The sequence below is a fragment of the Rhyacophila brunnea genome, unplaced genomic scaffold (genome assembly GCF_057557595.1).
Source record: "Rhyacophila brunnea isolate RB1 unplaced genomic scaffold, BYU_Rbru_1.0 scaffold_12, whole genome shotgun sequence".
Classification (NCBI taxonomy): Eukaryota; Metazoa; Arthropoda; class Insecta; order Trichoptera; family Rhyacophilidae; genus Rhyacophila; species Rhyacophila brunnea.
In genome coordinates, this window is record NW_028232774.1 from 36,026,317 (window position 1) to 36,040,859 (window position 14,543).

At 31.9% G+C, this 14,543-nt stretch overlaps 1 protein-coding gene across 4 annotated transcripts in view; it reads left to right on the forward strand.

The window, feature by feature from the left end:
* The first annotated feature begins 6,964 nt into the window (after positions 1 to 6,964).
* LOC147078104 (uncharacterized) overlaps positions 6,965 to 14,543 on the forward strand; it is a 265,519-nt gene continuing 257,940 nt past the window's right edge. For all 4 annotated transcript variants that reach the window (XM_085961205.1, XM_085961206.1, XM_085961208.1 and 1 more), the window contains exon 1: positions 6,965 to 7,493. The gene's annotated coding sequence lies outside the window, so the exon portion shown is untranslated. The remainder of the gene's footprint in view (positions 7,494 to 14,543) is intronic.

The window sequence follows — 14,543 nt, forward strand, 5'->3', positions numbered from 1 at the left end:
AGGGCTTAAAGAATTACAAAAAAATATAACCAACAATATTTGAAAAATGTATTTCTAATTCAACGAAAATCAATAAGTACCAATATGAATGAAAAACTGTGCACAATTTTGTCGGATCGCCTAAAATATACCAAAACTATCATGTTTAGGTTTAGGCAGGGCTTAATTAATTTTGAAAAACTAACCAACACCATCAGTAAATTGTAGTCTTGGTTCAATAAAAACAAATACCTACGTATGACTGTCAAAGTTTAATGTGCACTATGTATGCCAGATCTCAACAGCCTACCTCTACCCTTCGCCACGGCTACCTACACACAATTATTATTACGTAGCACTGTGACTGAGTATTTCTGAGGATGCTCTTAATCCACCATGTATGAACCGCGCGCCACCGGTAGATACTTAATTATCTACCTAACCTTATAGGCAGGCATTACATACAATCTAGATCACCACGATCATGTAGATACCTAGGTATTACACCGAGTCGATCGCGATCATGAATCTATTATAATGCCTGCCTTACAATATTAAAATGTTTTGATCGGCAAAATAAATAATACATTTTATAAAAGATCGCATTGCTTTCCAATCCTTGTCGAAAAACCATTGATATAAAAAAAAATGTATTCACTTCCATAAACAATAATTTCTTTAAAATACTGCGTCCGCTTTAAAACCGAGGCGTAGGTAGGTAGGTAAGTACCCCCCAACGTTAAAAAAGAAAATGCTTTATGACTGTTTAAAAATCGAACAAGTTTTTTTTGCAAACTGGCGACACGCTCTTCAAAACTGAAGTATTTCATTGTGACCGCCAAAATATCTTGTGAGTAGGTACTAAATATTGTTCATTGTTCATTGAACATTTATTAGTGTGTGTATCATTTTCCTTACAAATGGTGAAGTATTGAAGTAATGATTATATTTTTAAGTAATTCCCTATGGTCATATTATTAGTAAATCCAACTAGAGAAGTATGTACTGTTCGAAACATAGGGTACTGACATTTTTTTAAAATATTAGCCAGCAATAAAAATGTTAACAACTCTTATTGAATTCTAGTGGGTTTCCTATTATAATAGAATTTGGCAGAGTACAAAATAAGGCTTACGATAGTTCTCCGGATAAGAATGATTTTTATTCAACTGTTGGTTTATTTATTTTATAACTTCATTGAAGACGCGCGAGAGTTTGACGTTTTCTCCCGCCAATACGAAAAAAATGACGGGTGTTTCAAAACAAATTTTATCTCGCAGAATTATTAATGTTTTAAAATCGTTTTATGAAAGTAGACGACCAACAATATCGAGCTATTAAACAGAATATTTCCACAGAAATTGTATGGGTAGGTAGGTAGGTACATACCAGTGGCGAAGGGTGACTTTTGGAAAGAGGTAGGCTGTGGAGAAAGCACACTTGTTAGATATATTTACTGGAAATAAGAAGATAATACGACAGAACTATATACTGATCAGTGACGTCCCTAAATAAAATGCCGCCCCTAGACAGCGCCAAAATGTTGCCTTATTTTTTATACATTATTTTTATCATCCTTTCATGAGTCCAATATCTAAGAAATGTGTTGCATGGATACATTACTAACAAAATATCAGACTAATTATTCGCAAATCTGTACGTGTCGTTTCTGGTCACCAAGGACGTCGAAGAGCAACGAAAGTAAACTAGATATCGCAAACCTGACAAAACCAGTGAGCTGAATTTTTTAATGGAAAGATATTTTCGTTATAACTAAGTTAAGATAGCTATTTCTATATTATATTCAAAATAATTTTCCTCGATTTGCCACCCTTCGAGTAACTGCCGCCCCCAAGCGACGCTCAATCTGCCTACCCCCACGGGACGTCACTGATACTGATGAATAGGTACACAAAAATCGATGAAATTTCAAAAGCTCACTGATGGTATAAAATTAAGCAATTAATTTGAATTCTGTATTTTCCTAAACATTTCAAGATACCAATTTATAATTTAACCCGTAAAACTAGACACTTTAAAATACTTCTATATTTTAAAACACAGACTTATATACAATATCAGATTTCAACTGACATAACCAATGACATTATAATATGGACGAATCATCTGGAAAAGAAAATGACACTCACTTTATTGTCGGGTCTGCCGAATGGCATAATCTGTTCTAACGCCATTGCAATAAAGGTGATATTGCTATAAATTCCTGATGCTTTTTGTTGGGTCTGCCGAATGGTTCGGTTAGAACGGGTTCGCTCAAATGAATATTGACATTAGAAACACTGCTCTAACGCCATTACAATAAAGGTCATATTGCTATAAATTCCCGATGCGTGATATCGCATAATGGAATTGTGTGACGTCTACCTATGCATGCGAATGCGCGAATTTACTTGCTAGCTACTGTATTGAGTGAGTCGTCCATTAATAATGTCATTGGACATAACAGACTGAATAAATTGCCTTAGTCTATGAATGAACTAACTGATAACCAAAATCACTAGATAAATTATTTTATATTTTTAACAACAATCAAGATTTATATGTGATTGAATCCCATAGAAATTATTTTTTTAATTATTTTATTAATTATTTTGAATAAATGTGCACTTATGTAATATGTAAGCGCTCCTTAAATAGCTTACCGATTTGTATGGGCCGCCGCAGACATCTTGAAATTATGAAAAACAAACTTCATATAAAAAAAAACATTCGATTCACGCGAACATAATCCATACAATATATGAAGCGAAACGAGATGTCGCCTATTTTTTTTAAACCTTCGAAACATGGCATAAATGGTGCTTATTGAAATAGGTGAAAATAATGTAAAATTATTACGACAATTATACGGTAGATGTCGTTGGGCATATTTAATATATTATTAGGTATGTGATCATAGTATTATTTAATATGTAAATATAAAATTTAAAAATATTTTTCTTAAGAAGGTAGGCTTTAAATAATCGTCTAGTATGGAATCTTCGCCACTGGTACATACTATATAATGTACCTACAGGTTTGAACGGGGTTCCGGATGAAAGGTCACATTCATTATAGTTCGGCGAAGCTCGTTGGTTTTTAAAACTGTGACTCATGAGGTAGACAACGTTAGATCATTGAAGATATAATATATCATCGATATAATATTATTATTGAATGCATTAAACAGTAAAAAACTGTCCCTTTCACGACGCTTCATGTAAAAGGTCTTTTTATTTTGTAAAATTTCTTTGTTAAATTAGGAAATCATTGTTAGTCGAAAGGCACCAACAATATTGAATAAAATCATATTTTATTAACATGGAGCCTAAATATATGAATATGAAGCAAAAATGACCCATAGAATAGGTACCTACTGATTTTCATAAAAACTCAGAAGAGGTGGGAGCTTACTCATTGTTTGCTGTACCTACAGATAGAAAAATGCCACCTACAGTAAACTGAAACATGCATAACTCTTTCTCTCTGCTGGCCAGACAGTCAGGTCCGAATCTAATAGGATCTAGTGTGGAATCTAGTTAGGAAGTTACCGCGTCCAAAATCTAACAAAGCGTTTAATATTGTCATTATAAAATAAAGTTTTGTTTGAACGTTTCTCACTCATTGGACCAGCAATTAATTATTCCATTATAAATGCGTCAAAAATTTCTTTAGTGACGTCCCGTGGGGGTAGGCAGATTGAGCGTCGCTTGGGGACGGCAGTTACTCGAATGGCGGCAAATCGATGAGAATCGTTTGGTATATAATATAGAAATATCTACTTAAAGTTAGTAATAACGAAAATATCTTTACATTAAAAATATTAGCTCAAACAAAATGTATTAATTGATTATTAATAATATATTTTATGATATTAATTTTTTTGTCGAGTTCGTGATATCTAGTTTACTTCCGTTGCCCTTCGACGTCCTTGGTGACCAGAAACGACACATGCACGGATGATAAAAAATACTGTATACAAAAATGGGGCGGCATTTTGTCTACAGACGTCACTGAAATTTATCACTTACATAACGTCACTGTTCTGGCAGAAGACACTAATTCGAAAAAATTCATATTGAGTTAGTTATACCAAAATGTTCCTTATTTCAAACTTAAGCGTCTGGAAACCTTCTTAATAAATAAACAGTCTTTATTTTAAAGTCATCCTTTTTACGATTACTTAATAAACTCACATGATAGACCATTTCAAACATTTTAACAACTTCAAAGTCAAATTACTCAAATATATTCTAGTTTATAGTATTCTCCAGTTAGTGTGTTCTGCCAGAACAGAGACGATTAATAGTTATGCTACGTTAAATTTTGTGCCAGATTCTATAGGAATGCCTTGGTACCTACCTACCTAATATTTATTCGAAAAATAATAGGTAATCAGAGAACTCACTGTTCTGTGTAGGTAACCTATTTTATAGGATATCCACAGAAGGCTCCGTCTGGCAGAAAAGGGTTTCGTCAACAACAACATCAACATCAATTGCAAAGTTACGTGGAGGATCCTCTACCTTAACTATATTGGTCTAACTAAGGTCTAACTACACTGATCGACATAATATATTTTACGAGCTTTCAGAATTATTTTTAATTTCAGTGTCTAATAATGTAGCACAATATGGAATTAAATGACCAGCTAATTACTCTTGATTGCCTGGCAGTGTGGAAAAGTTTTCTGACCACCTGTCACTTTTGGTTTATGGCAAAAGCAAATTTCCCGCCACTTCTGGGCAGTGTCCATTCCAAGCCACGACCCTGTGTCAAATCGTAGCCGTCTCGTACTACGATGATTTGTTACGCTATCTCTTTTGCGCCTATGCAACGTTTGCCTACTAATACGCGCATAAAAAGAGACAATCGATACGCTATCACGTGCGCAATGAAGCGTAGAGATGAAAATGTGTTGTGTCTCTCTATTTAAGCAACATACTCTTCTCTCTCACTGATTTAACCCGTTCAATGAATTGCAGTAATTTTGAAAACAGTCAACACGATATTTTCAAATACTTATATTTTTATTAAATTGAAAAGTGACGGTATTTTAAAAATAAATTATTAAATAATTATATGATAAACGCTTTGAATGTTTCTATTTATTAATTTAACATATTTTTTACGTGTGTACCTACTTACTTAGGTACTTATATAAATTAACACTTTAATGTGGAATTTAAAAAAATATTGTCAGATTAGACGCTAAGAACATAGATAGTATTTTCCATCAATGAAGCATATAACGCAATCGATTTGCCAAAAGATTTGAAATGACATTTAAAACAGATCAAATTGGTCGTACCTACCTACATATTATAATGATTAAATTTACCAAAATCTTAAAAACGATGCGCATTTCTCACAAATTTAGTACCTACCTATATGTACAATGCTGTACACAAAAAGCCATTAATATTATTGGGTCATCACTATCAACAATCATCATATAAATAATAATAATTTATGGTCAAAGCATGTGATTTATGGTTTTCATTTCATTTTATTTTTTATCGTAGGGGAGGGTCTCAAAATCAGTCAGTTCGTCAGGTGTCCACGTCCCTAAAACTGCCACTGCAATTGAAATTGGGATAGGCCAATCATACTCAATTAATTTTAACATTGTACCTATACAACAGACTCAACATAAATATTACTAGTGTTTATAGAAACTTGACAATATATGGTATTATTGTCAATCTGTATTAATAGTTAAGTATAAAACATTCATTCTTGGAAACTAATCTATAAATAAAAAGGAATTTAGTATAACACCAACAATAAAAACAATTTATCACAGAAGGAGGTGTCTATTTAGAAAATGGTTTATTTGCCTGTACGTCATTTTCCCGTTGCCCTTGGTAGAAGGATATCATTAATAATTAATTGCTGTTTCTTTTTGTTCAAACGTCAATTCCTGGTAAGTACCTACTATAATATTTAATTTTACATTTTATAATCAAACTCCGCGTGGAGCCCACAATGTGAAACTATTGCAAAACCTAAATACGTATCGCAGGTATTGAAAGGGTAAAGCCAGTTTATGAAAATACATAAATTAACCTGTACACAATCAAGTGTGAAGTGAAGAGTTCAGCATGCATTATAAACGAATACCCGTTTCTTTCACACCCGTGATAATACGCAAGCCATGGTTTTAATTCATTTTTTGACAGTACCCACTTTTAATCTTGCTAAAAGCCTCAATTCATTTATAATTTTTAAATATTTAGCAAGTATTTTCCTTGCGGCGCTCAATAGAGGATTCTCGGACAATAATCAGGTGAATAAATAATTTTATTTTTAACAAATAAAATTATAGGGTTTTAACGGAATTTTTGCAACTGTCCAGTCAGTAGGAACCTATGTAGATTAAATTTTCTTTATCTTAATGAATTGATGTTTTTCATCAGTTAGGTATGTAGATGCGCAGAAAAAATTTAAAAAGTCCAAACACGACATTAATAAGTTTTTTTAAAGCTAGCAATAAAAACATTATGATTGAGCATCTTTTACTTTACTTTACATACTTTACTTAAATCTGTTTGACGTGACATGCTATCAGCAATGTTCGAATTAATAATAAGTATCTATAGATATCTATTTATATTTTTTCAAATTTAAGAAACATCGATCGATTTACCACAACAAAGCAAATCCACTGCACCTATTAGGTATCGTATAAATAATTCAAAATTACTATAATAACTTATTGTATCAAAGGTTATATTTATATATAAGTATATGTAGCCATTGAAGGCATGATTGACAGAATAAATGCTATCGCAATTAATAGTTTTGTGTAATAAGATGATCTTTTCATTTTCACACATGGCTAAGATCAGTCAGTAATTTTATACGCAAATTACATCTCGATCACAGCCGAGCACACGGCCCGAAAGATATCGGAGTTCACCGAAGATATCCGATCGCTTCGTTGCGTTTTCGTCGCTGGCAACCTTTTGCGATCGTGGATTTTAGTATGAAAAAGGCAACCGGCCATGTTAGTTCTATAGTGCCGGCAGCGCCATCTAACGTTTTCGAATTTTCAAAGAAAACGAACTATTCGATAGGCCGCGTTTATACGCGCACCCGCGATTTGGCGACAGTTCGATTTTTGAAATAATTTATCCAATATGGCGCGCGATTGAAGAAAAATAACGAGTCATTTGAAGTTTTTTTTATTATAAATAGTATGGCCGTAGCGTGCTCCGAGACATTTTTTATGCATCAAGTTTTTGTGCAATTTTAAAGTGTCCATAGATAATATTTTCGGTGATATTTAAATACAATATTGTGTTTCTCAAATCTTTAATTTGTGCATTCTAATAAATCGGTTGCATAATCCGATTTTAATGACCCTTTTAAGTTATTGAAATACATTTTTTCTTACAATAATAAATTGTGGTGATGCAGTTTTCTCGATTAAAGTGGTAATTTATTGTGATATTTTACGGAGAAACAAACACTTTTTTCCTACTGGATTCTTATAGATTTTAAACAGTTCGGTAAGTTACTATGAATTATAATATATTAAAAAAATATATACTTAAGGTAAATGTACCGCAGAGGTAGCCATGAGATTTTAGAACTTTCTTTCTAGACCAAACCAAACCTAACCTAACCTAAGATAACTTAACCAAGTCTAACCTACCCCAACCTAATATTACTTCATATAATCTTAGTTTGTGATAATGGTGCATCAAAATGTTTGAAAATTTCAAATTTTCAATTAACGATTATTGGATCGAAAAGCCGATGCGCCGACAGAAAAAGGTACCTATTTATTATAATTGTCTACATGGAATAAACTTTACTGTTTTCGTAAAAAAAAAATATAAAAGCTCATGGCCACCTCTGCGGCACAATTAGGTACCAAATATAATAAGAACTTACTATGTTAATTCATACGTTCATAGTACCTATACATAATGAAGTTTCATAATTTTATAAGTATTATTTATTATCTATCTACTTCATTATTGTTATTATAATATATATGTGTATCTATCCGCATTGCATAACCTTAGAGTTGAAAGTGCGGAAGTCACATTTGTATTATTTTTGAGTAGGGATGCAGATTTAAATGTATATTCACGTTCTCTTAATGCTGAAAATTTGGAAGTCCAACATCACAAGGTTTTCGAAATACTTATAAAACGACGGTCGTCCAATTATTATAATACTATAGAGCTGAAAGAGTGGATGTCCAATTTAAGTCATTTTTGCTTTAATCTATACTTAGAAAAAAATTAATTGTAAAAGTGCTGAAGTCCAACATACGGAATTTTAGTCCGAACGCGAGTGAGAATTTTAACTAGATTAGATTACCTATTTTAAAAGTGCTCTCCTGCAAAATATTGAATATATGACTTTCAGCTCTAAGGTACAGTTGCATCGTAAAACCACTGAACCTATTTCAATTTTTGATTGCTTGAATAAAGAGATGAATGCAAAAATAACATTAATTATTAAACATAAAAATGTTAAGCGAGCGAGCAAAGCCAAGACAGTAGTATCCTAGATTGATTAGCGTTATTTTCCCAAAACCCACATTTTTTATATAATACAGGATATAGATAGCCGTGTGTGTGTAGGAACTCCTTATATGTTCTATATTCACGTAATAAGGATGTACTTACCTACCTTAGTGTATTGTTAATAATGTACCTATCTACCTACTTACAAGATTTTATCCAAATCGCAGCTTACAATTATTCAATAGATTTAAATATTGCTTATACTGTAAACAAAATCCCAATTGACAAAACAAACAATACCTATGATTGGGTAGGTATTTAAAATATACCTACTTGCATAATTTTGAATCTAATAAATTTAATGGTTAGCTTCCTACCAAGTTAGATAGCTAAGTAGGTAAATAATATTTATTATATAGGTACCTATCTATAATTTGTATAAAAAAAACCGATATTCGTCTAAAAAACACGTGCCTAGATACATACTTAGAACGGTCTATAGTGTCGTGGGTCCCAGGTTCGAATCCTGGGTCTGGAAAAATACACATATTGTTTATTCAATTTGTGTTTGAGTCAGAGTATGGACCTATTAGGTTGAGCAAGTTTCTAACATCCATTTCTCCACTCTGCGGAGGGGAGGCCCTTATGATCCTTTCTAAGGATCGAACATGGTGAAGCAGTAATAGATACCTACAATTAATAAATTTAGGTAATTTTCACCTACCTACATAAGTAATACCTATGTTCTTACTTACCTGCCTATTTCTAACTATATTATAAAATAGAGAGACACTGCAATAGTGTAATGCGTGCTCTTTGTGGTCATATTATTAGGTTAGGTCGAGAAAAAAGATAGTTAGGTATACAGGTACAAATACCTACCTACGTAGATACTATCCCATAACATATTTTTACACTAGTAGGTTCTACTAATATGATCTGGGTGGTAGCTACCTTTTAATTGAGTCGTATAGTCTCAAAAGTAGATCTGTGCGTTATTCATCATTTCGAGAAAATGACGAAAAACGTTTTGCTGGGTTTTTTAGTGTTATAATAGCATGAAATATGTTTCTACATTTAGAAATTAGAAATTCAATTCAAATTCAACAGTTCTATTTTTGTTTCCAAAACAGTTCTAATTCTGATACCAAGCCCTATTTTCCATCACAATTTTATACCACACAGATATGATTTTGATTCGAATATTATATTGCTAGTCGTACATTATGGTCAGAAGAATAATTTGGTATATTTTGGTTAAATTTCGATATATTTGCGACAGTTCTACTTTTGATACTATACGACTCAATTATTAATGAACAAAAAAATATCTTTAGGTACAACACGTTGACCTGGTACCAAATATTATTTTATTTATTCTTATCAATATTGTGATACGAATACGGAAATCAAAATTCTTTGTTTCTTTAATTTAATAATAATAATATTACGTAGATATCTATCGACACGGTGACAAAAGTTTGGATACCTGCCTGTTTAAAATTCTTTTTTTTGTATAGGTAACAATTTTAGAACCAGTAGGTATATAGTTACATATCCAATATGTTATGGTCAGTGTATGAAATTAGTACTAAATAAATTATTAAGACTTAGTATGTATTCCCACTTAGAAAACAGTAGCGAAGGGTGGATGTTGGCTGTTAGGATTCGCCATAAATGGTGCACACTAAACTTTGTCAGTCATACGTATTTGTAGGATAGTTTTTTTTTAAATTCTGCCCTGCCTCAACCAAATCATAATAGATAAAAAATATTCTTTTCTCTATAAAATATCCAAAATTATGTACCTATGATTTAATGGCATAATTTTAGATATTTTATAGATAGACGGATGTTTTTTGACTATTATCTATTATGATTTGGTTTACGCAGTGTTTAATTGAATATTAAAAACTTACCAACACTATCTCCAATTTATTTTGTAGTCTCAGTTCCAGGGAAAAAATAGGTTGTGAAATTGTGTGTTGGATCTTAACAGCCTACCTCCACCATTTGCCACAGTTAGATAGGTAGGTAACTTACCTATTTATCTCTTCTCTAACATTAATGTTAGTCAATGATCAATTCCAGAATCTGAAAATGTTTTTCCTTGATATAGTGAAATTGTAAATTTGTAAGGTTCTGTTCGTTAATTGAAATAATTCAATAATGTTTCAAATTTTTATAAAAAAATACTTAGGTTTTGTCACAAAATTTAGTTTCTACATTTTTAGGATTTTTAATCCTATTTACTTCATTATTTAGCTAGTTAGGGTCGGTACATGACTAAATACATTAATTTAAAATTCAAGAAGTAGGTACCTAAAACCTTTTAAAATGATTGTTGATTATTTCTACTTTACGTCAGTATTTACCTACCTACCGGTATCTACAACATAATTTGTTTGTTAGGATAGTACTTATTTATAGAATTCAAAACTACAATGTGATTAGATATCCACTTAGTAATGTACCTACTTATCTGATTTTTATCATTGTACGTGGGATAAATATTATAATCTCACAAATAATAATCAGGCATAGGTAGGCAGTAGACTCGTACTATCAACCTTTTTAATTCCAGATACTAATAAATGTCAATTTAGTATAAAAACTTAGTAAAAAATGCGTTTATCTTGAATATTATGTAAAGCTACTTTGATTAATGACAGAAAATGATCGATTGATATTAGGCACGTGAAAAATGAGACTTCACCACTAATAAATAGTTGAGCGAATTTAAATACATATCTACTTACCTACGTCTTCATCCTACTTAAGTTGATACATTTTTATATAATGTACGTGTTTGATTTTAGTTGGAACATAGGTACAGTTATACCTAATACGTATTTCTCCACCGTTGATCCTTTTAATAATTCACCTGTTTCATTTAAACGCGCTATCTCCAAAATTTTGTATAAATAGATATTATAAGTTTATATTTATATATATATTTTTTTTATGTTACTTTTTTTGTATATAATTTAATTATTCATTATTCTTCCTCATTTTTCTCATCTAATTTCTTTATATTTATGTTATTCTTACTCTCTATCTTGTTAGGCTTAACTATATTATAATGTATCCATGGAAACTTTGCTGGTTGCAATAACTTTTCATTATTATATTTTAAATTTTTTTAATCAATATGTAACTGTTTGTTTCCTTAATAAATAAAATAAAATAAAAAAATAATAATATATTAACTCATTCGTCTCATGCGTCTAACGCAACTATTGCATTGCCCATTAGATGGGCATTATATATAATTAGCATGATATTTAAATGTGCTAATTAACTAGTAATTAACAGGTCCGCAGTGAATGAGTTAATCCACAGAGTAGTGGGTATACTAACAAACCTTTTACTTGGAATATAGGTACCTATATTAGCCATCGGCCCAAACTCATTGAACCTTACCGCCCCTTGCACTGTACCAAAGAGGCATTGGAAAACACAACATGAATTATTAATTGTAGGTAGGTATGTACATACGCGAGATCGATCGAGTATACCAATAATAATAAGGCCACAGTAGGTGCAAAGTAATGCGTATTAGGTATATTGTAATATAAGTAGGTACATATTAATATCAAATTTAAGACCATATCGCCACCTGTATGCAACAGTGAGATAAACTGAAAAAAACGTCAATTTTGAGATACGTTTACCAATCGATTGCTGAAAGCTATAGGTACCTACCTACATAATGAATCAATGAGATTTAGTAGAAAAATAATCTAATACCCCATTTAAAAGAGAAATATCAATGTTTTATTAAGTATTAAAAATGCCATGTAACCTCAAAACAATATATAGTGGGATAGCCGATATAACCCATAAGGCAAAAAAATCTTACTATTCTCAGTGCTCGAAATTGAAAATTTTACGAACCGGAGCGCTGGATAATTTTACGAAAATATTTATATAGGTAAAGTATATAAATATGTCAATACTCAATTATTGTATTTTATAAAAAAAATAACTGTTTTTCTTTGTTATATGGCTTATCTACCTCACACGGGCAAGTTAATTTTTCGACAAGACGAAGCGATAATTTTCGGAATTTTATAAACCGGACCGGTCCATCTCGAGCCCTGGATATTCTATTATAAACCGTAGAAATAAACATATAGGTTGGTACCTACCTAGTTAGCGATTTGATTTATATGAGACGAACATGAATGTTCAATTATCTGGAAACTAGTATTTTTGATTTATTCCACTGTTACTTTCAGTTAGCGATATATGCAATGTCCCATTGAAAATTTCATAAAGACAGAGATATTATATTGAGCGATATACCTACTAACCGAATAGAACCATCGAAAAATTTAAAAACATTATATAAAATAATCGTATGATGTTTGTCTGGTAGGTACCTAATTGAAAGTGACAAAATTGTATTATATTCGCAGGGTTTTGCTATCAAAAAGCAGCGTTCAATACTTAGACTATAGATACATCTAGACGCCACCCATTGCATTGCTAAATGAAGCTGCGTGCCGTGCGTTTGGTTTGTGGGCGAGCGAACGCATTCGTACACAAATGTTTGAGACCATAGACTAGTGCTCGCCCAAAGTGCTCGCACTCGACGCTCAGAATTAAAATATAATTTTCTATTTTTTTTACGTTATATAGTATTTTTAAGCGGTCAAAATGCAACCATTAGGTAAAGATATCCATAATTTAAGTTATTTTAAAGAAACACTAGGTCACTGATATTAAAATATATTACAATATACCTACAAATAAATTATCACGAACATGTATCAACTTACCTATGAAACATAATACCATCTTCTTGCTTATCAGTACGGCCACCACATTTTAATACAACACACAGAACCATCTTTTCTACTTAATTAACTAAAAATATTTACCACTGACTTTATGTTTAAAACAAAAAATATCAATTTTAGCAACACGCGCTTGCAGGTTATCGACGCTAAGTTAAGCAACAAACCAAGATTTGGCGGCGACACCACAGCAAATCATCTCAAACATCTGTAAACCTTTTATCTTACTCTAGCGCGTGTCGCAGAGATTATAAGGGTGCCGAATACTTTCTCACTCGCACTTATGCATCGTTTTTGTTCAGGCCTTGGTTCAATACTATTTTTATAAGATTCTGTGAAAATATGACGTAAAATCACACAAAAATGCACTAAGGGGTTTATAGAAACCCCCTGAATTGCAACAGAGGAAATTATTGAAAATAAATATTTTCACAGTGATAAACGGTTAAAGGCCACTATTGATAACATTGTAGATATACAGGTACATCGGTACACATAGATAAAACAAGATATCGTGGGATACCTGAGATAATTTTCAACTTTAAAAAGATAACAAAAGATAGTAGATAATTAATAGATAATAGAGTGTTTTATTTATGAAGTCCATTTTGATTTATTATACGTTTTTATAATTAATAAATGATAAATAAATTTAAAAGAAAACACTGTTCGGTAGCACTTTTCCCCTTTGTCGTGTTTGTCAATAACCTTTTAAATTTAAGTGCAAACAGCGATAATGATTTCAGTATTTAGGTAGGTATAGATACGAATGCAATAATGCATCGTACAGGAGTATGTTATGTTATAATTTGACCTACAAATTCTCGGTACCTACTTATTTATAAATTTCGTATTTCGCGTGGTTTGCACCACCCACCCGACTGAAATAGTGCAGCAGGATACCAAAAGGAAGCGTCCGAGTAAACGTCACGTGAAGTTTTTTGCGAACCTGAAGGTGTAAACCCCGTTTTTGTTCATTTTTAGCATGCGAGGAATAGGTATATAACCATCTTCCTAGCCACAGAACAAATTAATAAATACAATTCCGATAGGCTATACCTACCCCAATACACTACATTTATACGCATGGTTTTGAATGTGTCGGTGTTCTACGAAAATAAACTACACATTATAGACGTGCAATATTGTGTTGCAACATTCAAATACATCAATATTGAATCTCACAATATCACTACCAGTTTTGATACTGGATAGTAAATCGCAGCCTGCTCTACTCAAAGTTTGACATGCATGAGGATTTCAGTTTGTCGAGGGC